Below are 25,738 nucleotides of genomic sequence, written 5' to 3' on the forward strand. Positions count from 1 at the left end.
TGTGGGTGGGCCTTATCCACTCAGTTAAAGACCTTAAGTGAAAAAACTGACCTTCTCTGAGGAAGAAAAAATTCTGCCTTTGGACTTAACACTGCAGTTTTTCCCTGGGTCTCTAGCCTGCTGGCCTGCCTTGAAGATTTTACAATAGATTTGCCAGCCCCACAATTGTGGGTGAGTGTGTGTGTGTGTGCGCGCGCGCGCGTTTTCTCCCCTCTTTATCAGTGATATTTTGCTGTTTCAAAAAACCCACAAACTTCCAGAATGCTCCTTAGAGGGCAGTATTGTCCCTATTGAGCCTGTAGCACTTTTGAGACAATTGCTGTATCTCCTGAGGCTACTTTTGGGCCAGAGACTTGAGTGGGTTGTGAAATCGGGGCTGTAGAGCTCCAGTTTCTCATGGTCTCAAAGGCTGGACTAATCCCCTTTTATAAACAAAATTATATGGATTCCAAATTTTTAAGTAGGGGTTGTACTCACAACCTACATAATCTTCACCTTTTTCTCTCTATAAAGATATATAATATATATTATATAAATACAATATATGTGATATTTTGTGTTATATATAAAATAAGGAATATATATCCTGAGTGGCCAGATTATTATGATCTCTGAATGCATAATAATCTGGCCACTCAGTATATATATATTAGAGGATTAGAGACCCAGTGCATGAATTTGTGCATGGGTGGGGTCCGGCCAGCCTGGCCAGGGGAAGGGGACATGGGCGGTTGGCCAGCCTGACTACTGGTTGAACTCCTGGTTGAAGGGACAATTTGCATATTAGCCTTTTATTATATAGGATATACACTGAGTGGCCATATTATTATGTGTTCAGAGATCATAATAATCTGGCCACTCAGTGTATATAGATATATATTAACACATCTACTTCTATTGAGCTCATCTAGTGAATTTTTAATTTTATATATTGTATTTTTACCCTCTAAAATTTCCATTTGGTAATTTTTATAGTTTATTTTTACTCTGCTGAGAACTGTATTTTCATTTATCTAAAGGGCGTGTTTACCTCATAGAGCATAATTATAACAGCTTTAAAGTCTGTCTGTTAATTTGAACATCTGAGTTATCTTGGATTTGGCATCTGTTGAATGTCTTTTCCCTTGGGAATTAGCCATGTTTTTCTCAATTTTTTGTATGTCCAATAATTTGGATTGTATACTGGATATTATGAATCTTACGGTGTAAGAATCTGGGTCCTGTTAAACTCTCTGGTGGATGAGATATTTTTTTTAAAAGCAGGAAATCAACCTGGTTAGGTTCAGACTACAAGCTTTGTGTGCAGTGGTCCCAATGTTGGTTCAAAAGCCTCTGCTCTGGTACTTTGGTCTTATCCCGCATGTGCTCTACTCAGGAGTTGGTTGAGGGGTGTTTTATATAATAGTTTAGTTCTCAAAGTCTTTGCTTTGTTGCTTTGGGTCTGTCCCATGCATGCTCAGCTCAGAGTTGAGTCTGGGATTTGTGCTAGTTCATGTACAGAATTAACTCCTCCAGCAATCTCCTTTTTGTGATTCCTTCCACACTTCCAACTTTCAGGGGCACATTTTCTCAGTTGTCTGGCCAGAGTATAGGGTTCCTTGGAGGTATTCTCTGTGTACTGTCTAAGCAAGCTCTGCTGTAGATTTCTTCTCTGATCAATGTTGGGAGAGAAAGTAGCTAAAATATATGGGTAACTCACCCCTCACCTCTTCAAATTTTTACTTCCCTTCTCAATGCACCTGATTTTGCTGACATTTCAGAGTATTCAGGTAGTTGCTTTTGTGTGTTTCTCCCCTCCCCCACACCTCCACCCCAGAGATTATAGTTGTTCTAAGTGGGAGAGATAGACTATAGTGGGCTTATTCCGTTTTGGCTGGCACCATAAATCAGCACATCCACAGTATTTCTATCAGTGGTAAACTACTTTTTATGTCTATAAATGTCTGTATTTTGCCTTTATACTGGTAATTTATCTAGGTATAAAATGCTATGTTGGTAATATTTCCCCTTTTCACTTTGAAAATATCATTCCACTGTCTTTTGGCAGAGTTGGTGACTTATACAAAGTCTGTCAGTTATCTAATTTTAATTTCTTAGTGATAATACCTTTTTTCTCTTGTGGCTTTTAAGATTCCCTTTATCATTAATGTTTTGTATAATAGTTTCACTCCAACATCTCAAAAAAAAAAAAAAAAGTATCAATAACCATCCATAATGCCCCATAGAGGGCAGTATTTTTCCTGTTGAGCCCAATAGCACTCCAGTGACAATTGCTGTCTCTCTTGACTGAAGTTGCTGTTTGGTCAAAGACTGGATAAGTTGTGAGATCTGAGTATAGAATTCCAGTTTCTCACAATCTCAAAGGTTATACTAATCCTTTTATAAACAAAATGACATAGATTCCAAAATTTTAAAATAGAGGTCATATCTACAATCTACACAAGCTTCATTTTTGTGTTTATAACCTATTTCTTTCATTGCTTCATGGAAATTAGCCTGCACTAAGGTTTTGGCGAACTTCTTTCAGTCCTTAATTGCTTTGTATTTCTTTATTACCTTAAATATATTTCATTGTAACTTAAAGTCACTTAAGGTCATTCATTAGACCCTTTGCACTCCTTCCTACTTTCCTTCCAGTAATTGTCAACTTATTTATTTAACATTAATTGGGTTGATATGCTAGGTTCTATACTAGACCCAGACCTTTTTCTCAATGTTCCCTCAACCTCTTTAATGCACTAATAATCCAGAAAAAAAGTTTCATGACAGAACAGAGTTTTGAGGAACATACAAAGTTGTGCCAGAAAATTCTTTGACTTACGTAACTTAATCTCCTCCTTAGTGGGTATATTTTTGGTCAGAAGAACTTAACCATTGTTTCTTAAGCTTCTATAAAACCTGCCCTGCTACTTTCTATGAAATATATTACAGTAATATTTATTGACCCATGTGCAGGGTGGTTGTGAGATATTTTACAATATTTATTGTCAAGTCTCAGTCGATAGAGAAAAATTGTTACTGAAAATGGTACTTTTGGGAAATGTTATTTGTCAGGTTGAATCATTTGTTCTATAACATTGTGTGTTAAACCTGAAAGTGATAAATAAGTATTAAAAATGAATCTGAGTATTTTTCTTTTATTAGTATTAATAACATCATTTCAAGTGGATGTTGGAAGACATTTAGTTTTTGAGCAAAAATAATGCAAATTTTAATGTACTTATATAATTTAATGATAAAATAAATATTTCTTACTAAATATTAAAAAGAAGTGGTTGGTTTAAATTAGGCACATCTTTGTTCTTCATAAATGGTTGTCCAGAGCTTGAACTTTGAATTTCTATTTCATAAATTTATTAAAAATACAGACTCAAACTATGTATTTAACTGTGTGTGGGGTTTTTTTTTGTTTTGTTTTTTTTTTAAACATTTTAAAAGCATAAGTGTGCCTTGTTTGGGGAAATAAAGTTAGAAAGAAGCAAATAATTTGTATTCTAATTTTGCCTATATCAAATTTCTATTAATTGAATGTTGTTCCAAAATTTACTAGAGAAACTTATACATGCAAAATTCACTTTAAACCATGAAGTACTACATTACCAAGAAATATTACAGTAATAATTTAAAGGAATCCTAGGGCTAAAAATTATTTTGAAGTGATTTCATAGACTTAGTTAAATGAGCAAGGCCATAGGAGAAAAAATATTAAGGAATAAATGTTCCCCTTCAAAGAGAGGAAGAATGAAAAAATACAAAGGACAAGAGATCCCTTATTTTCAGGGATCCCTTATATTCACAATTTGGTGTGCAGTCCTCATGGGGATAGAGCCAGAAAATCCATTATTTATAAAAATAATAATAATAATAATAGGATAAAATCTAAGAAATTAAAGAAACCACTAGAATATTAAAATTGAATTGGAAATATTCACATAAACCCATTATTAAATAGTACATTAGTTATCTACTGCTATTTAACAATATTAACACAGACTTAGAGGCTTAACACAAGACACATTTATTCTCTCTCTTTTTCTGCGGGCCAGTTGTCTGGGCATGGCATGGCTTAGCTAGATGCTCTGCTTCAGAGACTAACAAAGCTTCAGTTAAGGTGCCCGCCTAGTTGCGTCTCCAGTTGCGTCTGCTTCCACGCTCACGTGGCTGTTGGCAGCTTTTCATTCCTTGCGGGCTGCTGGACTGAGGTGAGGGTCTCCGTTTCTTGCTGGCTGTCAGCTGGTGGCTGCCCTCAGTACAAGGAAAGCCAGGGAGATTTTGTTATGCTAGAAATCAGTAGTTCTCAAAGATTAGTGGGGTCACATTGCCCTGGCCGGAGTCAGGGCATTTAGAGGATTATGAAGCCTCACGGTGGCAATGAACTGAAACAGGTGGAATCTATGAAAAGCCATGGTTTAATAATGATGCTCAAAAGTCTGAAAAGGTTTACTTGTCACCATTCGAGGCGGCTGTTATTACTACCCTGTTTCCCCGAAAATAAGACAGTGTCTTATATTAATTTTTGTTCCCAAAGTTGCGCTAGGTTTTATTTTCAGGGGATGTCTTAATGGTACACATTTATTGTTAAATGAAAATAAAGGGAATTTATTACCTGTATACGGTACAGTAGTATGGTAGTTGTCAGCACAAACCAGACAAACTGTGAATCCTACAGTATCAAGAATTTACTCATTTATTCAATGACAATCATGTCATCATCTTCTGGAACATCATCATAACAATCCAATTCCTGAATTTCCTGGTGAATGTCTTGTGACTCCATTTCTTTCAGAATCAGTGGACCAAATCTCTCATGTTTAGCCTGGGGGGGGCTTATTTTCGGGGGGATGCCTTATATTTCACTCAGAAGGAAACCTGTAAGTAGGTCTTATTTTCGGAGGATGTCTTATTTTTGGGGAAACACGGTAGGTAATTTGGCTATTAATAGTAAAGAGTGGAGAATTTTTTTGCCTTTCCAGTAGAATCTGAATTTCAATAACCAAATATCCCCAATGGATAAGGGGAGCTCTACTTCAAAGATGAACACCAGTTAATAAGTGTAGAGGGATGATAGATTTTAAAACACCGCAGACTTTAATGGAGGCGCCAGGGGAGAACTCATTCCTTGCTTTTTCGAGCCCTGGAGGCTGCTAACATTCCTTGGCTCTGCCCGCATCATTCCAGTATCTGCTCTTATCTTCATATCACCTCTGCCCTCTGACTATCTTGCTTTTTCTTATAAAGACCCTGTGATTATCTGGGGCCCACAAGGATAATCCAAGATAATCTCCTCATCTCAAGATCCTAACCCTGGCTGGGTAGCTCAGTTGGTTAGGCCATTGTGCTGATATGCTAGGTTGTGGGTTCAATCCCTGGTCAGGTCACATAAGAATCAACTAATGAGCACTAACCAGTTTGGTTCAGTGGATAGAGCATCGGACTGTGGATTGAAGGGTCCTGGGTTCGATTCCGTTCAAGGGCATTTACCTTGTTTGCGGACACACCCCCAGTAGAGGGTGTGCAGGAGGCAGCTGATCGATGTTTCTATTCCTCTCCCTTCCTCTCTGTAAAAAATCAATAAAATATATATTTTTAAAAAGAATCAACCAATGAATGCATAAATAAATGGAACAACAAATTGATCTCTCTCTTTTTTTCACTCCTTTCCTCTCTTCTCCTCTCCTTGTCCCTCTCGCTCTCGCTCTCAAATAAATAATAATAATTTTAAAAAGATCCTTGCCGAAACCCGTTTGGCTCAGTGGATAGAGCATCAGCCTGCGGACTGAAAGGTCCGGGGTTCGATTCCGGTCAAGGGCATGTACCTTGGTTGCGGGCACATCCCCGGTGGAGGGTGTGTAAGAGGCAGCTGATCGATGATTCTCTCTCATCGATGTTTCTAACTCTCTATCTTTCTCTCTGTAAAAAAATCAATAAAATAAATTTTTAAAAAATAAAATAAAAATAAAAAACAAAAAAGATCCTTAACTTAGTCACATCTGCAGAGTTCCTTTTGACATGAAAAAGACTCAAGGAATTAAGTCATGGACATCTTTGAGGGGAGGCCATTTTTCTGTCTACCACAGTATGTGATGTTTTTACTTTTGTGCCTATATTTTGTAATATTATATAATGTGTATTCATTACTTAAAATGTATAAGTTAAATGTAGAAAACTGTTATAGGTTAATACCAAGTGACACGAAACACGGCTCTTTGAGAACTTTTATCGGGCTCCCTATGAAGTGTGAGCTTGGTTTTTATTGATACTAAATCAGAACATTCAAGTTCACAAGTATGGGTCGCCAGAAAAGGCAGTCAACGTTCGGTCACTGGGCCATAGACTTTCGTGTGTTGGATTGAACAAGGACCCATCCATTAAGTTGTTTCTTCCATTTTGTGTTGTCCCCGGACACTAGGAGGATGAAATAGCAAACTCAAATTCTGCAAGGAAGAATGTCTCATTAGGAGAGTGGGCCTCACGAAGGGCAGCACCGCCCAAGGCTGTGCTTTGGACACATGTGGCGTTGGGACAGTGATTGACAGGACTCCCCTGGCAGGGACTTCCTGGCAGTCAATGGGAAGGAGCCAAGAATGTCATATGTTCCTTAATGCATGTGACATTCTTCCAAGGACAGATTTTCCGACCTCTTATGTAATTTTCAAATGTCCCCTGAGAAAGTCACATATATGAGAAGCCTATTTGTCATTGTCTGAGCCTAAACCCAATCTCATTCTGCATCTACACTCCGAGTACTTTCTTCTTCTTCTTCTTCTTTTTTTCCCCTGAAATTGAATTTAAAAAAAAAATATGGAATGCTTTCACAAAGCTGCATGTCATTCTAGCACCGGGGCTGCGCTTATCTCCTCTGGATAATTCCAATTTTAGTATATTGCCGCTGAAGCGAGCATAACTCACAGTCTTTTACACACAGTTTTAATATCCTGGAATTTTCCAGGAACGGAACCACTATACAAACTGAGAGGAGTGTGTATTGTTTTGTTTGGCACGCTCCCAAGAACGGTTTCATGGTTTAGAAAATCACACCAGTGACATCAATGCCATTTATGGGCTGTGCTGGCTATCTCCCATTTGCCCTTCGAGATCCACTCCCCTCCTCTCTGTCTGCTCTGTGCCCCTGGGAAGGGTTTCTTTGCCTTCCCGTTTCTGGGTGGGTTCCCTCAGAAAGGGAAGGCAGGAAACGTGGGACGTGAAAGGAGAGGGGTGTATGCCACTTGAAATGACTACCAGGTAATAGGTGTTTTCTGATCCGTGGAAAAAGGAAATTGAATGTGGCAATTTTAGATTCCATTAGGAAATGATAACGTTGTGCATGCGATGGAGTCCCAGCTAGTCAGAAAGCACAAATAATGCGTAGGAAGAAATTCTTTAAACCTCCATGGGCTTAACGGTGGCAAGCTAAAGTTTGGATATCCTTAAAACATTTGTCTTTTTTTTAAAAACTTTATTTTATTTTTTGAAATATATTTTATTGATTTCTTACAAAGAGGAATAGAGAGTTAGAAACATCGATGAGAGAATCATCGATCAGCTGCCTCTTGCACACCCCCCACTGGGGATGTGCCCGCAACCAATGTACTTGCCCTTGACCGGAATTGAACCTGGGACCTTTCAGTCCGCAGGCCAAGGCTCTATCCACTGAGCCAAACCAGTTTTGGCACGTTTGTCATTTTTATTTTATTTTTAAAAAAATATATTTTATTGATTTTTCACAGAGAGGAAGAGAGTTGGAAACATCGATGAGAGAGAATCATTGATCAGCTGCCTCTTGCACACACACACACACACACACACACACACCCCGGGGATGTGCCCGCAACCAAAACCAGAATCGAACCCAGGACTTTTCAGTCCACAGGCTGATGCTCTATCCACTGAGCCAAACCAGTTTCGGCCGTTTGTCATTTTTGTGTGTGTGTGTGCCATCGCTATGAGATTTATTTTGCTTATGTTAGGCTAATATTATTAAAACTCTATGAAGCCCGGCCGGTGTTGCTCAGTGGTTGAGCATCTACCCATGGCCCAGGAGGTTACCGGTTTGATTCCTGGTCAGGGCCCATGCCTGGGTTTCAAGCTCCATCCCTTGTCCCCAGCAGGGGGTGGGTGTGCAGGAGGCAGCCAATTGATGTTACTGTTTCTCCTTGGTGTTTTTGTCTCCCTCTTCCCCTCTCTCTCAAAAACAAAACAAAACAAAAAACCCCAACCCTATGAAAAGATAGACATATTAATCGAAAGGGAACCACCATCTTAGGAAATATATGGAAGACAACACTATTAATACTTTTCTATAGAATCTTCATTTAAAAATAAAACCCTTTCTCGTGTAATATTTCCATTGATACTGAGAAGATAAAGATGAATATATATTGAAAAAAACAAACAAACAACCCTGCTATGGTGTTTGCTCCCTCTGATATACTTCTTCCTTAACTCACATTTATGGCTTCCCGAAAGTTCTCTATGATTGTTCAACAGCAAAACCCAGTTTGCTGTCACTGGGTAAAAATGGATGGCTGCATTGTAGCGCCTGAAAGCAGTGGGGAAGGGAAATATTCCTAGGGGTAAAACTTTGAGCGTTATGTCTTATTGTTCACTTCATGTGGAAGGAGAGATGGCTTATTTTCTCTTGAGGCATAATATTGTTGGGAGATACAATCGGCCAGAGCCCAGAGTGACCCTGATGTTCTTGTTTTGAATGCCAGGAATGCGAGGCCCTGGCCCTCTACCTGGACTTTCATCTCTCAAGGCCATATTTGCAGGGACTTGCCCGGAGAGAGGAGATGCTATCGGACAGAGAGCAGCTTTGCCATCAAAGATGTGAGGTCAGCAGCCCGGGCCAGTGTGGCTCAGTTGGTTAGGCACTGACCCATGCACCGAAAGGTTTTGGGTTCGATACGGTCAGGGCACATGCCTGGCTTTTAGACTCAATCCTGGATAGGGGGTATGCAGGAGGCAGCTGATGGATGTTGCACTCTCACATCAATGTTTCTCTCCCTCTCCCTCTCTAAAAATCAATAATATATATATATGTAAAAAAATATATATGTGTGTATATATATATATATATATATATATATATATATATATATATAGACACACACACACACACACATATGTGTTTTTTTTTTTTCCGAAACCGGTTTGGCTCAGTAGATAGAGCATCAGCCTGCAGACTGAAGGGTCCCAGGTTCGATTCCGGTCAAGCGCATGTACCTTGGTTGAGGGCACATCCCCAGTAGGGGGTGTGCAGGAGGCAGCTGATCGATGCTTCTATCTCATCGATGTTTCTACCTCTATCCCTCTTCCTTCCTCTCTGTAAAAAATCAATAAAAAATATTTTAAAAATATTTTTTTAAAAAGATGTGAATTCTCAAGGCCAGTATTTCTTGGCTGCGATGCAAACTTGCATTGGGTACAAAGTGTGTCCATCTGGGCCCCTCCACATCCTCCCTGTGGGACTTGAGGAAGTGGACATTTTAAGTATGCAGTATCCCCCATGCAAGCATGCTGCTGATGCTCATACTTACTGTGCTGCTGGCTTCCAGGGAATGGAAAGAGGCTACCTTGTTAGCTTGTAAGTAAGAAAAAGTCCCATATACCAACAGATATTTGTTATACACTTTGTAGGTGGTTTTACAAGCCGTTTGGGTATGACTTGACTCATACCTGAGTTTGCATTGAGGGTTGCGACTTGGAATTCTTCCTCTGTAGTTTGGCCCTTATGGAAAAATTTTTGTCATTTTTATGTTCGAATGACTTCTTTTTTTCTTGGTTCAGGCAAAACTCCACTGGCAGAGGTGTCATTGCACATCTGTTGGAAAAAGCAGATAAGTTTTACTGAGTTCATGAAACGATTTGACAAGTTTCATAAGCAGACAATACTAAGGACCAGGGGTGAATGTATTGCCAATATAATAAATCAGAAATTCAAATATTCATTGTCAGGTTTTTTTAATTCACACTATAGATGGAAAACACTACATGGTCATTCTTCATTGTATATAATTCTATTTTGCTTCTTTCTTTCCCATATTAAGTTTTATTTTTAAAATATATTTTTATTGATTTCAGAGAGGAAGGAAGAGGGAGAGAGAAATAGAAATATCCATGATGAGGAAGAATCATGGATCGGCTGCCTCTTGCAAGTCCCCCACTGGGGATAGAGCTCACAGCCCAGTCATGTGCCCTTGACCGGAATCGAACCTGGGCCCTTTCAGTTCACAGGCTGAGGCTCTATCCACTGAGCCAAACTGGCTAGGGCTCCATTTAAAAAAAAAAAAAAAAAAAAAAATATATATATATATATATATATATATATATATATATATATATATATTCTTTTTTTTTTATTGATTTTTCACAGAGAGGAAGAGAGAGGGATAGAGAGTTAGAAACATTGATGAGAGAGAATCATCAATTAGCTGCCTCTTGCACACCCCCCAATGGGGACGTGCCTGCAACCAAGGTACATGCCCTTGACCAGAATCGAACCTGGGACCTTTCAGTCCTCAGGCCGATGCTCTATCCACTGAGCCAAACCGGTCTCGGCAGGGCTCCATATTAAGTTTTGATCTTCTTAGAGCTGTCTTTATGTCCCTCAGTTCTATCGCTAAATAACGGGATTTCGGCATTTGAACTGGAAACCCACAGGCCCGCCTAACTGCTGGGGTAAGAAATCCCAGCAACACCCTCGGCCAGTGCAGCCCAGTTGGTTGGAGCACTGTTCTTTTGACCAAAAGGTGGCAGGTTCGATCCCTGGTCAGGGCACATATGGGAGATAACTGGTCGATGTTTCTCTCTCTATCTCTTCCTCTCTTAAAAAAGAGAGAGAGAGAGAGAGAGAGAGAGAGAGAGAGAGAGAGAGAGAGAGAGAGAGAGAGAGAGAGAGAGAGAAAGGAAGAAAGAAAGAAATTTCAGAAACAGAATAAGATGGTTTTCTTGTTTCTTAAAATGTCCTTGAAAATGTTATGTCTAACCATATAATACTTTTGGGTCTTGTAAGACATCTGGAAATCAGAACTTCTGGCTTGTTCTGTGAACGTAACCTTGGCCTTAAAAGGCCAGTGCTTCTTTCTGTTTGTACTACTTAATAATGTGTTTCCCGGGTAATGGTTATTTAAATTTACATCTCCATGTCCTAAAAGCTATGAATACCCATGAGTTTTAGTAGCGAAGTTAATTGAAAATTTATGTGCACACACAAATTTATGTGCACATGTTTATAGCAGCTCTCTTCATCAAAAACTGGAAACGACCAGATGTCCTTCAGCAGGTGGGTGATAAACTGGTAGATGATTACAATGGGACACTAGTCAGTGAGGGAAATATCTACCGGTTCACTCGACATGAGAGAATCTCTTTTGAGTGGTAAAATATACATCACATAAGCATGGATGAATCTTAAATGCATTTTGTTAAATGAAATCAGCCAGGCTCCAAAGACCCAAAAGTATTGTATGTTTCCGCTCATGTGACATTTTGGAAAAGGCAAAGCCAGAGGGATGTGTATAGCGATAGGAATATGGCTGCTGTAAAAAACGGCCACAAACTTGGTGGCTTACAGCAACACAAACGTATTCTCTTACAGTTGGGAGGCCGGGGTCTAAAGTCAGTCTCACTAGGGTAAAGTTGAGGTGTGGTAGGGCCGGTTCCTTCTGGAGCCTTAGGGGAAAACTTGTTTTTTTGACATTTCTAGCTTCTGGAAGCCTCCTGTATTCCTTATCTGACTCCTTCCTCGTATCATTCCAACCTCTGGCTCCCATTCTCATGACTCCTCCTATCTCCCTTGACTTTTTTTTTTTTCTAAATATATATATTTTATGATTGTTTTACAGAGAAGAAGGGAGAATGATAGAGAGCTAGAAATATCCATCAGCTGCCTCCTGCATACCTCCCACTGGGGGTGTGCCCGCAACCAATGTACATGCCCTTGACAGGAATCAAACCTGGGACCCTTCAGTCCGCAGGCCGATGCTCTATCCACTGAGCCAAACCGGTTTCGGCCTTTCCCTATACATTTGAAAGCTTTGTCCTTTTGGGTCCCTTCTTCAGCAGTTTAACCCTGTTCAAGTGCCACTGTGAGTGCAGCTATATATCCTATTCTTATAAATGTTGCATGGGCACTGGGGAGGGGAGAGGAAAGGGGGTATCGTCTAGTACGCATATTTGTTTTCAAATGTATTAGTCATATTATTAAGTGATTCTCTATCCTTCATATTTTGGCTTTATAAATGTCAGTGTCACTTTTGTTGTTGTTGCTAATCCTCATGGAGGATATTTTTCCATTGATTTTTAGGAGTGGAAGGGAGGGACAGAGAGGGAGAAACATTGATGTGAGAGAGACACATTGGTTGGTTGCCTCCCGCACGTGTCCCAATCAGGGCCAAGGATCGAGCCTGCAAGCTAGGTACATGCTCTTGACTGGAATCGAATCTGGGACTCTTCAGTCCGCAGGCCAACACTCTATCCACTGAGCCAAACTGGCAAGGGCTCAGTGTCACTTTTTTAAAAATATATATTTTATTGATTTTTTTACAGAGAGGGGAGAGGGATAGAGAGTTAGAAACATTGATGAGAGAGAAACATTGATCAGCTGCCTCCTGCACACCCCCTACTGGGGATGTGCCCACAACCAAGGTACATGCCCTCGACCGGAATCGAACCCGGGACCCTTCAGTCCCCAGGCCGACGCTCTATCCACTGAGCCAAACTGGTTAGGGCTCAGTGTCACTTTTTAATGTCAGATTTTACTAATATAAATATTTCCATCTTTGATTTGTCTTGATTTGCATTTGTTTTATATGTTTCCCCCTTTCTTTATGTTAATTTTTATTTCATTTTGTGATTCATTTAAATAATATGAAATTCAAATTTTATTTTTAAAATTTATTTTTAATCATAGTTGATATACAATAGTATATTAGTTCCGGGTGTACAACACAGTGATCCAACATTTATATACCTTACAGAGTGATCACCACAGCAAGTCTAGTAATCATCTGTCCCTGTACACAGTTATTAAATGTTATTGACTCTATTCCCTATGCTGTATATTACATCCCCATGACTTATTTCATAACTGGAAGTTTGTACTTCTTATTCCCTTTCCTCTTCTCTGCACAAACCCCCATCCAACCTCGCCTCTGGCAACCATCAGTTTGTTCTCTGTATCTATGAGTTTGTTTCTCTTTAGTTTGTTCATTTGTTTTGTTGGGTTCCAGATATAAGTGAAAGCATATGGCATTTGTCTTTCTCTGTCCAACTTATTTCACTTAACGTAATACTCTTTAGGGTCCATCCACGTCCAAAATAGCAAGATTGAATTCTTAGTCCAATTTGTGAATCTTAATCTTTAATAGGGGAGTAGATTCCATTTCTACTTCTCATGATCACAAATACATTTAATTAGTTATGTCATATTTTCTATGCTATATTTAATGTTTCCTTATCATTTTTATTTCTTATGATTGAAAAGATTTTGTGGTTTATTTATTTATGTTTGTGTCCACGAGTTTCTGTTTTATATCCCACATACGAGTGAAATTATAGAGTTCTTAGCTTTTTTGCTGACTGACTTATTTCACTTATCCAGTCCTCTATTGCAGGGACACTTTGGTTCTTTCCACGTCTTATCCGTGGTGATTTTAAAAATTGGTTTGTTTTCCCTTTTGACTGTTTGCTTTTATCGAACTCCTTTCTTTGGAAGACATGTACACTCTGTGATACTGCTAAGCGCGCCTTTTAAGTTTTCCCAAAGCTTTCTCTGTGTCTGGGAGGGAATGCACACAAGCATTTTAATAGCAAGAAAGCTGTGAACAACTGTCGGGGCCATGTCAGAAGGACTCAGGCACCAACTTAAAAAAGTTCCCACTCTCCGAAGCCGGTTTGGCTCACTGGATAGAGCGTCGGTCTGCGGACTGAAGGATTCCAGGTTCCATTCCGGTCAAGGGCATGTACCTTGGTTGCGGGCACATCCCCGGTGGGAGGTGTGCAGGAGGCAGCTGGTCGATATTTCTTTCTCATCGATGTTTCTAGCTCTCTGTCTCTCTACCTTACTCTCTATAAAATATATATATATTTTTTAAAATTCCCATTGGCCACAGTTGGTATAATTTGAGCATCAATAAAAGTAATTGCAGTGGATTGAAACACATGGAATATGTGTGAATCATGAGTTTAAAATGCTACTAAATGTATTTTTAAAATTTTTAACAGAGTGGAAGAGAGAGGGATAGAGAGTTAGAAACATCTATCAGCTGCCTCTTGCACACCCCATACCGGGGATATGCCCACAACCAAGGTACATGCCCTTGACCGGAATCGAACCTGGGACCCTTCAGTCCGCTGGACTTGCTCTATCCACTGAGCCAAACCGGTCAGGGCGCAAATGTATTTTTCACTTTCAAAAGAAAACACCTGATGGAGGCAGCTGACTTCCAAAACGTTGAGGTGACTCTGGGAATTGTTGAGGTGACAAGTCTCTACTAACACTCTCCCCAGTAAAAGAACAATTTAGCTGGTGAAAATTATTTTTTAAAAAAAAAACCCAAAAACCAACCATTTAAACTCTCTGGAATTTGTCCCAAGGACATACAGCAAATAGAAACATTCATTCAAGAAAATTTCCTGCTTCAACTTTAGTAAGAACAGTGGGCGTCTGTAGCATTTGAGCCGCGAACTGCTTCCCACTCCGCAGCTCAGTGTGAGGAAAGCTCCACTGGAAAATTCAGTCCAGAAGGCGGGGCTCCCTTTTCTTCCCGCTGCCAGTCTTCACTCCAGGAAGGGCAGGCTGGCATAATCTCTCATCTCACATCAGCTCTGTGTTGCCCAAACTTCATCCAGGCAGATAGATGCAGGGAGGGGACTGGAGCTCCCTCCCCCGCCCAGTCTCCCCAGTAGGACAACAGTTCAGGTTGGTACTGGGTCCCACCTGATCCGCCCTGCTTCAGCTTGCTCACAGGGCAGAGGATTTAAAAATCAGGAGGAGGAGCAAGAGAAGCCCTGACTGGTTTGGCTCAGTGGATAGAGCGTTGGCCTGTGGACTGAAGGGTCCCGGGTTCGATTCCCGTCAAGGGCATGTACCTTGGTTACAGGCACATCCCCAGTGGGAGGTGTGCAGGAGGCAGCTGAATCGATGTTTCTCTCTCATCCATGTTTCTAACTCTCTGTCCCTCTCCCTTCCTCTCTGTAAAAAATCAATAAAATATATTTTTAAATTAAAAAAAAAAAAGAGAAGACCCAGGCCGAAGACCCCTGCCCAGGTCCCCTCCTGTAAAACAGATGTGTCACTCCAGAAGCGGGAGCCATCCTCGCCTCCCCCAGCTCAGGTGTAGTAGTGAGAGGTCCCTCTTAGAACTGTCACACGGGGTGTGTGTGTGTGTGTGTGTGTGTGTAATATTTGTTAGCTATCATTGTGAAAGACAGTTTGGCAGAGTGTACGGATCTTTGGTTACAACCTTTTTCTCTAAAAATGTCTAGCTGTTGCTCCACTTTCTTCTGAAAGCTGATGTGGCAGGAGTCGGAACCCAAATGGCCTCTGCTGCCTGGGAGCAGAGTGGGGAGGGACGCTGGTCGGACTGCCTTGGTTTGCACTCTGACCGCCTCAGTTTACATGGATGTGTGACCTTGGGCAAGGGTCTCCACCTCTAACCTTACTGCCAGCATCTGCACAGCGGGGCAACTCCTAGACCCCCCTCCACTTGTGTGCCCTTGGCGTTTGTTGGCCAAGCTTCTCTTTGATTCGCTTACTTTTCTCGCTCCGCCCTTTTCATTCTGGGGGGATTTCGAATCACAGGACCCGCAGCCCCTGGCCAGTTCTCTCACCCCGTTCCCTTGGCCACTGTGATGGATCCCAGGGCGAGCACAGGGAGAAAAGAGAACTTCTCTGGTGAAACCAGGACAGACTCCCTCTCTCCTGGTGTCACTGAGCTCTGATAAGTGAGCAGGAGCTGCTGGGGCGTCTGGAGGCAGCCCGTGGGCCCCCGGGAGGAATGAGAGTGAGGCAGCTGGAGAGCAAAGGGATCCGGACAGCATAGCTGGAGTTCCTGACTCTGGTCACCTAAAGGCCAGCACCACCCTGGTCTGGAATGTATGAAGGCCACAGGAGAGAAGTCACGCAGGGCACCAAGTGCGCAGAACAAATGATGTTTTCTCCTGTCCTGAGGGTCCCAGGCCCTTTGCTTTTGGAGCTAAAACGTATTGCCGTGTGTGTGTATGTGTGTGTGTGTGAGATTAGATAATCCTCCCTGAAATGGGGCAAGTTCCTTCCTTCAGTCTACACATGGAGATCGCCCTTAAACTCAGAAAAACCTAAAAGATCTTTCATGTCCTGGCCGGCTAGCTCAGTTGGTTAGAGCATCATTCCAATATGCCAAGGTTGCTGGTTTGATCCCTGGTCAGGTTACATACAAGGATCAACCAGTGAATGCATAAATAAGTGGAACAACAAATCTCTCTCTCTCTCTCACTCTGTCTTTCTCCCTCCCTCTCTCCCTCCCCCCTCCTTCCTTCTTTCCCTCCCTCCTTCCTTCCCTCTCTCCCTCCCTCCCTCTCTTCTTCCCTCCCTCCCTCCCTCCGTTCTTTCCTCCCTCCCTCTCCTTTCCTCCTTCCCTCTCTCTCTTCTTCCCTCTTTCCCTCCCTCCCTCTCTCTCTCCTCCCTCTCACCAATAAATGAACATTAAAAAAATAAAATAAAACATCTTTCATCATGTATGTCTTGGCCAGGAACATCACGCACCTGTGATTTGTTGATCATTGTCCCCGTGTCCACGTTCTCCTCCTTCTCCTCCACATCTGAGCACCAGTTCCCAGGGGCATGGACGTGGGTGATGCAGTATCCATGCCACAAGCTGTTGCTGCTGGGCCACACCGTGCCCACGGGAGGACTCTAGCCACTGGCTGCCACAGGTCCGGCCCCAAAGGGTTCCCGCCTTGTCCTTGGCCCACTGTCTTCCTAGTGGCAGGGTCTGCGCTGCAGGATTCCCCAGTGACAGACTTCAGAGTGAGGACCCCAGAGAGCCCTGCTCCCTCCGCGGCGCCCTGGAGCTCGTGGGAAATGCAGGCTCTCAGGCCCCGTCCTCATCAGGAGCCTTTTCAAAACGTCCCCAGGACACTGTGGCCCAGTAGTTTGAGAAACTCTGCTCCACAGCACAGGCTCATTTTGAGCCTTTTCATAATCCATTTTTTGGGGTTTTCTCCCAAAATCTTCCCCCCTCTCCCTCCAGCAAAAACCTTCCCAGCCCCAACTGGTTTGGCTCAATGGATGAAAAGTTGGTCTTCGGACTCAAGGGTCCCAGGTTCGATTCAGGTTCAATTCCTGCCAGGGGCATGTATCTTGGTTGCGGCACCTCCCCATTGGGGAGTGTGCAGAAGGCAGCTGGAAGGCAGCTGATCGATGTTTCTCATAGATGTTTCTAACTCTCTATCCCGCTCCCTTCCTCTCCGTAAAAAAATCAATAAAATATATTTAAAAACGAAAACCTTCCCAAACTGACCAGACCAGATCATGTAACGCCCTGACACTTGATTTTCATGTGAGTTTTCCTGAATAATGACCATAAAGTGGGGGTTCCATTGCTGGGTCGCTTAGAAGTCATACGCACAATTCCCACTCTATAGAAACCTCAATTTTACTCAGTCAGATTACTGCTGTGTCCTTGGCTTGTCTCACCTTTTGGAGAATTGCGAAACTTTCCACATTTCTGCCAGCTGCTTCTTCCTGTTTTTGCTCTCAATTCGGGTTGTTTCTATTTGCTTGATGCCTGAATGCAAAAACAAGTAAAAATCATTTGCGGTTCATGTAAACACAGAGCACAACTCAAATGTATTCCATCTGAGATTCTCTGAAGAGGAATTATGTCTGATTACTGGTGAGAACATTTCTGCCTTAAAATGTCATATGTAGTTGTCGCTCCTTTGAGCATATTTACTGAACCATTTTGGGGCGAAAAGTCATTTGAATTAGAATAATTACAATAATTACAATAATGAAACATCGCTCAAAAGGGCTCTTTGTTCAAAATGTGGGAGAACTCTCCAGAGCTGCTTTAACAAATGTTGCTAACGGAAAGGTCATTCTGTAAGATACTTATGTTCTTGGCAAAAAGGAAAAAGTATGAGCACATCAAGTGTTGGCCATGGAATGGGGACTTGGGAATTCTCTTCTGCTGGAGGGAATTTATATTAGGATAGTAATTTTGGAGAGTAATCTTGAAAACGTGCCATATCCAGCCATTTTACTTCTTTATACTGCAAGCAAAACTTACAAATAAGAGCAAAGAGGCGTTTACCAGAATCTATTAATAATATTTCTTTTAAAAAATATATATATTTTATTGATTTTTTTTTACAGAGAGGAAGGGAGAGAGGGAGAGAGAGCTAGAAACATCTATGAGAGAGACAGATCAGCTGCCTCCTGCACAGCCCCCACTGGGGATGTGCCTGCAACCAAGGTACATGCCCTTGACCGGAATCGAACCTGGGACCTTTCAGTCCGCAGACCAACGCTCTATCCACTGAGCCAAACCGGTTTCGGCCTAATATTTCTTATAGTATCATTGGCATGTGCCCACCGGTCTGTGTATTCACCTGAAATGCTGGTTAAATTGCAGATTCCTGAGCTTTATCACAGATCTGCTAAAAACCAGAATTTCTGGGAACTGAGGCCCAGGAGTCTGCATCTTTAGGAAGGTGTGCCCTTGCAAGTTTGAAAACCGCTGCAATTTTCTTAATCATAAGTGGTCTAGTTTTATTGATTTAGAAAGTAAGCGCAACTAATATCCGTAATGCTTGCCCCACTCCAAAGATTCTTTGATAGTGGAAGTGTTTTTGTCTTTGTATTGTTGCTTGTTTTTTAAACTTGCGGTGGAAAATTCCAAATATACAATCAGAAGGAAAGCAGGAGGAGGGGGAAATGAGAGGAATTAGGAGGGGGTATGGAGGGATAAATGGTGATGGAAGGAGACTTGACTTAGGGTGGTCAACACACAATGTAATATATAGATGATGTACTATAGAATTGTACACCTAAACCTATATAATTTTATTAACCAATGTCACCCCATTAAATTCAATAAAATGTAAGAGAGAGAGAGAGAGAGAGAGAGAGAGAGAGAGAGGGAGAGAGAAATTAAAATATACACACAAAGAGGATAATACATCAAACCCTCAGGTGTCCATCATCCAACTTCAACAATTGTGTGCTCATGGCCAGTCTTATTTTATTTTATTTTAAAAAATATATATTTTATTGATTTTTAACAAAGAGGAAGGGAGAGGGCTAGAAAGCTAGAAACATCGATTAGAGGGAAACATCGACCAGCTGCCTCCTGCAACCAATGTACACGGAAGTGCCTGCAACCAATGTACATGCCCTTGACCTGAATCGAACCTAGGACCCTTCAGTCCACAGACCAACGCTCTAGACACTGAGCCAAACCGGTTTCGGCTGGCCAGTCTTATTTTAATTATATCTCCCACCCACTGCACCGTCAACCCCTGTTCTGTCCTCACTCATATTATTTCCAAGGCTACCTCTGATAGCTTTTTTTTTATCTGTAAATAGTTTGATAATGTATCTCTAAAATATAAGTACTCTTAAAGATCTAATCACACTATCATCACACCTAAACCAAATTAACAAGAATTTGTTTATATCAACATGTATCTTGTCATTGTTGACAACAATCCACTCAGTGGTCACATTTCTTCAATTGTCTCATATTTTTTTTACACTTGCTTGAATCAAGATTGAAATAGGTTTCATATACAGCAATTGATGGATGTGTCTTTTAAGTCTTTTCTTATCTATGGTTTCCCCTCCAATTTTTTCCCCTATGTTTGTTGAAGAAACCAGGTCCCAGAGTTTCCCACCATCTTGATGTATCGATAGTCGTTTGCATCCCCGTGGTTTCATGAATATGGTTCCATGTCCCCTGTATTTCCTGTAAATTGGCAGTTAGAGCTAGTGATCAAGTTCAGGTTTGGCTTTTTTGGCTAGTGGTGCTCATGGATAGAAGGGGGCCTCCTCTCTCCTGGTTGCTAGTGGGGTTGGAATTCTTGTGCTCTCCAGAGAAAATGAGTTTTCTGACGCTCACAGGGGAGGATGAGATAAAGCAGAAAGCTTTATTTCTGTGTAATCATATCCTTCGCTTTCCAGAGTCCCATTTTCTTTAATCCAGCCATAGACATGTAGCAGGGGCTTCAGCAGAGCTAAAATCAGAGCCAGTGTTCAGAGTTCCCTTTGCATGTTGGAGCTGGGGCCAGGCCAGCATCAGGCCAGCTTAGCTTGGGTTTCCCGCTGCAGTCCATCAATCCGTTGCATGTGGGGTCCGCATGGCCCTGGGTCCTATGGCTGAATGCAAGAAAACAGCAGCAAAAAAAGAGTCCAACAAGCCGATAGTCAAGCATGACAAGAAAGCAACAAGGGAGAGAGCTCCTTTGTAGGGGTGTCGAACTCAATCAGAGAAGGGGCCAAAATCTAAAATCCAGCCTAAATCGCGGGCCGAATGGTTTACTGAACAGTCATAAACTGTCATTGTGATGGAAACGCAGCGGAGTGCAGTGATGACAGCGCGGTGCGGGCCACATTGCAAGGCCTGGCGGGACGGATTTGGCCCGCGGGCCTTGTGTTTGACACATGTGGTTTAGGGTATTATGTATTCCCCAAATTTTTAAAAAATATATATTTTATTGATTTTTTACAGAGGATAAAAAGCTAGATAGAGAGCTAGAAACATCTATGAGAAAGAAACATCGATCAGCCGCCTCCTGCACTCCCTCCCACCCCCAGGGGATGTGCCTGCAACCAAGGCACATGCCCTTGATCAGAATCGAACCTGGGACGCTTCTGTCTGCAGGCCGATGCTCTATCCACTGAGCCAAACCGCTTTCGGCTATTCCCAAATTTTTGCATGTTTGCAGTCATCAAGCCCATTCTGGCCAACCATCTCTGTCCCCGGGTGTGATTGACAGGCAAGTACCTCTTCTATGTCACCCCAACTTTACTGGGGATGCATCTCTTTCATTTCGTTAGATCCCCTCCCCCACTGTTTTGCAGGGAATTGGCTTGCAGTCCCCTGGGGAGTGCAAAGTTGCAACTTCCTGCTAAAGCTGCCCAAATGACATGCTTCTAATGCCTGGCCTTTCCCCTTTGCTCCTTTCCTATTATCGATAACTAGCTAATGACAATGGGATCAGGGGTGGTGTGTATCCATCAAGAGGCATATGTCTTATTGTCGCTCTGCTTCGCAGCCACTGATGGCTGTTGCCTAGGCCCATTGATTCCTTAGGGGCTGCAAAATGGTGATGTCTAACTCTGGCAAGTCTTCCTGTATTCCTTGAAATACTTCTATGAAAAGAAAATGCCCTTCATCAACGATGTGTTTAACCTGTGGACAGTTCATACAGTGTAAGTGCCTGATCTTTCCCTTTATTAGTTTTCAAAGTAATGAGTTGGTTCTGTAGCATTCTCCAAAGGTGATCGTTAAAAACAAAACAAAACAAAAAACAACAACACACAAGATATCATTTACGTGCCATAAAATTTCCTAGTTTCTAGTATAGTCACAAAGCTGTGCAACCATCACCACATTCTAAAAAATATTTTTAAAAATATATTTTATTGAGTTTTTACAGAGAGGAAGAGAGAGGGATAGAGAGTTAGAAACATCGATGATAGAGAAACATCGATCAGCTGCCTCCTGCACATCCCCCACTGGGGATGTGTCCACAACCAAGTTACATGCCCTTGCCCCGAATCGAACCCGGGACCTTTCAGTCCGCAGGCCGATGCTCTATCCACTGAGCCAAGCTGGTTTGGGCTAAAAAAATATTTTTAAAACATATATTTTATTGATTTTTTACAGGGAGGAAGGGAGAGGGAATAGAGAGTTAGAAGCGTCGGTGAGAGAAAAACAGCTCAGCTGCCTCCTACACAACTCCCACCGGGGATGTGCCTGCAACCAAGATACATGCCCTTGACTGGAATCGAACCTGGAACCCTTCAGTCCGCAGACTGACGCTCTATCCACTGAGCCAAACTGGTTTCTGCTAAAAATGTATCTTTATTGTTTTTTTGTTTTTTGCTTTTAGAGAGAAAAGCAGGGCGAAGGAGAGAGAAACATTGACAGGAGAACGAAACATCAGTCTGCTACCTCCTGCCCACCCCCTAATGGAGACTGAGCCTGCAACCTGGGCATGTGCCCTAATGGGGAGTCAAAGAAGCCCCCTTTAATGCACAGGAGGATGTCCAGCTAACTGAGCCACACGAGCCAGGGCTAGTTGATCATTTTTTAAAATGCTATTACAAACTCATCCACCTACTTGATGCATTTCAATTCATAGCAATTATTTTTTATTTTTTAGTTTTTTAATGTATATTTTATTGATTTTTTTACAGAGAGGAAGAGAGAGGGATAGAGAGCCAGAAACATCAATGAGAGAATCATCCATCAGCTGCCTCTTGCACACCCCTGAATGGGGATGTGCCCGCAACCAAGGCACCCGCCCTTGACCGGAATGGAACCCAGGACCCTTCAGTCTGCAGGCCGATGCTCTATCCACTGAGCCAAACCGGTTTCAGCAGCAATTATTCTTTTGAGATTTAAATTTTTTAATCTTTAGCAAAGGGGCACCTCTGTAAACTGGTTCCTGACACCTTTTGACACCTAGTAAGCTTTCTGTTATGAGGAGATATTCCTGGTTTATCTTGTACTTTTCCACTCCAGCTCAGGAATCAGTCATGTCTCAGAACTGTGGTTCCTCTAGTCGAAAATTGTACATAGAAGCAGCAATCTGGACACCCAGCATGCTCATTATTTTCTCACTTATATTCAGGAATTCAACAATGTCTTATTCAACTAATGACTCGTGTATAAAATATTGTTTGAAAATCATCTAATTGTCAGTCATTATTCATTTTAAAATGATTTCCCTTGGGGAGGGCGTGTGGCTTAAAAACTCAAATTAAAAATTCTTACTTTGGCATTAATTATAGCCTGCTGAATTGCAACGAGATGCAACTTGTTCATGTTAAGATAAGTACATAAAAGATGACTTGAGTATCAAGTATCAGATAGATGGTTAATTGTTATAGGGTGTGCTTAGTTCAATAAAATTAGAGCCTTCCTAAGGGAAAGTAAGTATTTTTTAACATTTGGGACATAAAATAATTACCACAACGTTATTCGAGGTCTATATTTTCTCATAAACCAATAACTTACTGTTTTCTATTTGATTTCCAGCAGTTAGTGATGTGAAGTGAAAAATCAACAGTATTTTTCCTTCTTTTTTTTAAGAGCTTCTTTTCTGACTAATCTTTCTCCGGAAAAATGATTGAAAGGCTTTGTATTATTTCTGGCTCAAGGACCTATAAACATGTCAGGAATTTTTAGTTAAGTTATTAAAACATTGTCAAAACCTTGAGTGGATGCTTTTAACTATCTGATATACATGAACAGCTCTGAAGGAACAAATACATTTGGGCACATAACCAAAATCCCTTGACTGCTTTGTAATCATCTGTTTTGTATTCACAGTATCTACCTGTGAAATGTTCCGCTCTCAATCTCCCTAAATCAGATTTGTTTTGAGAAAATGGAAGGACTTAAGAATGTTTTTATTCTGCCATAGGTAACCTCCTTATTCAGACTTCTCCAAGTACCACATCTTTTTATTCCCTGTGCCCAGAATCCTATAGGTCCTTAATACTAAAACAGTGAACAAAAGTATCAAAGCGAGTAGGCTGTAGGAAGTCCTTTAAGTGCAAGGTGTCAGGTTAATCACCCAGTGATTAATTACCAAATGCGTTCAGTGTTGTTAGGTGTCTCAATGCCCTATTGTGAATATTCTCAAAAACTATGTTTTGATTTTATTATAACATCAAATGATTTCTAATTAAAAAAAAATATATATATTTTATTGATTTTTCACAGAGAGGAAGAGAGAGGGATAGAGAGTTAGAAACATTGATCAGCTGCCTCTTGCACACCCCGCACTGGGGATGTGCCCGCAACCAAAGTACATGCCTTTGACCTGAATCGAACCCGGGACCCTTCAGTCCGCAGGCTGATGCTCTATCCACTGAGCCAAACCGGTTTTGGCGATTTCTAATTTTTTTATTGTTTTGAGAGAGAGAGGAAGACACCAATTTGTTGTTCCACTTATTTATTCATCCATTGGTTGATGCTTGCATGTACCCTGACTGGGGATTGAACATGCAACCTTGGCATATTGGGACAGCTGGGCTAGCCAGCCAGGGCAACATAGAATGATTTCTGATCTCTGCCATTCACACTTCCTTTGTGAGTTCACTTTATCATAAGTATTTTATATGAAGGGTATTTCTAGTAAAATGCTTTTTATCATACGCTGTTCTTTACAATGGATTTGAAGTAGAAGTTACTTTCCCCTTTTTTGAAAAATAAAAGCATGGTTGATTTCACCTGCATAATCATCTACGGGCGAATTTTTGTTGGGACTTCAATAAAAGTTTATTTTATGTAATTAATAGAAATAGGCTTTCCTTTTCTTGTTTCCTATAAAAGTGTTTATGCATGGAAAATAATGGCAAAGGGCTCTTTTATTATAAAAGTATCAATACCGAAACTACTTCTGGTCTTTTAAGTTGAGGAAATTTTTTTTTTTTTCATTTGTGTTCCTTGAATCTCTTAAGAGCTTTGTACTGGTGGGCTTAGAAGTATTTGGTGGTAATTATGGAAGAACGAATAGGAAGGCTGACATTAGGTTTTGTGTTCATGCTGCTTACGGTTGCATGGATGAGACCCCGTTCTTGACATACCATAGCATTAAACACAGGCGCTTGGAAGGAAAGTATCTAAATGCTGGTAATCAGTTTTTTTTGAAATTATATTAGTGTGAGTATACAAGATATTTCTCTTTTCTCACTTATATTTACCTTTCTCCGAACAGAGTCTATATCATAGCCGGATGGGGGTTTTCTACAAATGCTGAAGACATGTTGTCATTTATCTTTTTAAAAATAAACTTAACCGCTTGAAAAAAATCAAAGCTGAAGTCTTGAAAGGAAAATTACCAGTCAGCACATTCTCAGAGATTTCTTCTTTCTGTACCTTTGGTTTGTAAGATGTCTGAGGGAAAGGACGACTTGCATTCTGGGAGTTTTAAAAAGTTATGCCAGGAAATTAAAAATATATGGCTTCTGTATTTAAAACGAGATTTCACAACATATGCTATTTGTGTTAAAACTTTTGTGTTTGGAACTGCTTAAAATGTTTTTATCTAACATTTAGTGAAGAAATAAAGCACTTCAGATATCCTGATTAAAAACCACAGTTTACCATTTAAGTGTAACTTTTACAAACATAATTTGGGTCCCAAGTTTAGTATGGAAAGAGCTTAAACATTTAAACGAATGAAAAAGCAAAATACGCATTTTGGGGGTTGATAAGTGCTTTGTTTAATCAAATACATGTCACCCCTTCTCTCCAGTCCGTTTTCTTTTTAAACTTTAAGAGGCTGTTTCAGGAAGTTTGTAAAAAAAACACTCCCATTTCCAATTCTGCTCCCTCTCCGTATTTATTGGAGAATGTGAAAAAATTGATCTTATGAAACAATTACACAAGACTTCCATTTCATAGGCTCCCGCACTCTGAAACACCGATTTATATATATAGAAAATATACGTTAAAAAAAAATCTGTTCGCTGCAATGCGCGAAACCCGTTTCAAATGTAACCGACCCTCTTCCT

General features: G+C 41.1%; 1 protein-coding gene and 1 non-coding gene across 2 annotated transcripts in view; one reads left to right on the forward strand and one right to left on the reverse strand.

The window, feature by feature from the left end:
- Positions 1-25,738, forward strand: part of ZFX (zinc finger protein X-linked) — a 76,702-nt gene that overhangs the window by 13,369 nt on the left and 37,595 nt on the right. The gene's annotated exons all lie outside the window — the stretch shown is intronic.
- On the reverse strand, positions 6,796-6,901 carry LOC118720310. Its single transcript, XR_004988405.1, has one exon. It is a non-coding gene; the product is annotated as a U6 spliceosomal RNA (small nuclear RNA).

This window comes from Pipistrellus kuhlii, unplaced genomic scaffold, assembly GCF_014108245.1.
Source record: "Pipistrellus kuhlii isolate mPipKuh1 unplaced genomic scaffold, mPipKuh1.p scaffold_m20_p_16, whole genome shotgun sequence".
Classification (NCBI taxonomy): domain Eukaryota; kingdom Metazoa; phylum Chordata; class Mammalia; order Chiroptera; family Vespertilionidae; genus Pipistrellus; species Pipistrellus kuhlii.